The sequence below is a fragment of the Octopus sinensis genome, linkage group LG2, assembly GCF_006345805.1.
Source record: "Octopus sinensis linkage group LG2, ASM634580v1, whole genome shotgun sequence".
Lineage (NCBI taxonomy): Eukaryota > Metazoa > Mollusca > Cephalopoda > Octopoda > Octopodidae > Octopus > Octopus sinensis.
In genome coordinates, this window is record NC_042998.1 from 82,580,684 (window position 1) to 82,582,909 (window position 2,226).

Below are 2,226 nucleotides of genomic sequence, written 5' to 3' on the forward strand. Positions count from 1 at the left end.
TGTGTGTGTGTGTGTGTGTGCGTGTGTGTGTGTGTGTGTGTCTGTGTGTGTGTGTGTGTGTATATACATGTATGTATATATATATACATGTATGTATGTATGTGTATTGGCGAGTTACAGCAGTGTTTCTCAACCATTTTACCCTTAAAATAGATTACATGTCTCAAAGAACCCCTGCACACACAAAAAACGATATACTATATCTTTCTCGTATTTTTTCATCGCAGTTCATGTGGCAAATATATATGTATATATATATATATATATATATATATATATATATATATAATATATATATAGGATATATATATATATATATATACAGTACATATTATATATATATATATATATATATATATATATTATATATATATATATATATATATATAATATCATATATAATATTATATATATACATAATATATACACATACATACATACATACATATGATACCATATATAATATATAATATATATATATATATATATATATATATATATATATATATATATATAGGCGCAGAAGTGGTTGTGTGGTAAGTAGCTTGCTTACCAACCACATGGTTCCGGGTTCATTCCCACTGCGTGGCACTTGGGCAGTGTCTTCTACTATAGTCTCGGACCGACCAAATCTCTGTGAGTGGATTTAGTAGACAGAAACTGAAATAAGTAAAAGAGATTATATATATATGGTTATACATTTTTGATAACATAATAGGTTAGATAGGATGATATCTATATTACAATATTACAGTAACCAACAACATGTTGTGCAGATATAGTAATATTACAATCACGAAATTAGCATTAACCTATATCACTCTTTCTCGCGGAACCTTACGGTTCCGGGGAACCCCGGTTGAGAAACGCTAAATTACAGGATTCGTTAGAATCTAGGCATATTCAAGAGGTAGGACGGCGGGACTGGCTGGGTATTTAGTATTGAGATCAGAATAAAGTAAAACAATCATTAGTTCGTCAGTTCTTGATATTATACTCCAGGTATGTACACACGGGCACGCAGACCCACACAGAAATGATGCTCTCATCACACCGCAATACGAAGAGGAAGCTATTTCATCTCATCTGACTCTTCTCTTTTTAACGTCAATGCCAACACACATAAAAGAAGGGAACGATAGAGCATTCACTCTGGCCCTGGATGAATATCTCCAAGAAATTTCAGATAAATCACCTACCCCCGAATATACCTCTGCAAATCATAACTCTATATTCTAATGGGCTATGGTACTGAAAGTATGACTGTTATATGAAACATCATTAAATAGTGCTATTTAGTTGGGCGATACCTGGACCAATTCTGGACGAATCTTACCTAAGTATCTTTGTATGTGTGTGTGTATGTTTGTCTGTCTGTGTTTGTAGGCGTGTATGTGTTTGTACGCGTATGTGTATGAGTGCGCACACGTGTACAAACTGATATAGATGATATTAATCATCTTTATAACTTGAGAAAATCACATCCACTTACACAGACATACGTACAACAAAAGTAGATATCCGTTTGTACTTTACGCTGCATAAATAGTAAACTTTCCGCAAACTATATCTACAACACTGGACAAATTCACTTGTGTCATTTAATCTCTGTTACTCAGAACTCGGTTAAATTCGGTAAATAATTTAGAAAGGCTAAGACCTATGTATATCATTTACTGTCACTTTCTTCTACCAAATTTTAAAATAAGCTCTCAAATTAATTTTTTGCGAGGGGAAAGTCAGATTTAGCAAATGCAGTCAGCCCTGAATTTTAAGTTCCTTTCTGTTACATACATACATACATACCTAATGCCTCCACAAAAAAAAACGAGGGAAAAACACAAGAAGAAAACAACAAAAATGCGACTACGTGGTACATGCAAAGTATTAACAGACGCTCAGGGAAGAACAGAAAAGTTGTTTTACGTTTCGAGCAAAGCTCCTCTTCAGAAACAGGAGACAAGGGTAAGTCCAAGAGAAAAGGAAAACGGAGGGAAAAAATCGCCAACAATCCACATGTAGTTACATTTTGGAATGACATACATACATACATACATACATACATACATACATACATACATACATACATACATACATACATACATAGTTCTTTATTCACATTCGTACTTTTCAACGTTTCTGTGGACAAGAACAATAATTCTTCAATATGTTGAAGTCATCTGTCAATAATCTGTGATAATATAAGATTTTAGTTTTACGAAGTCA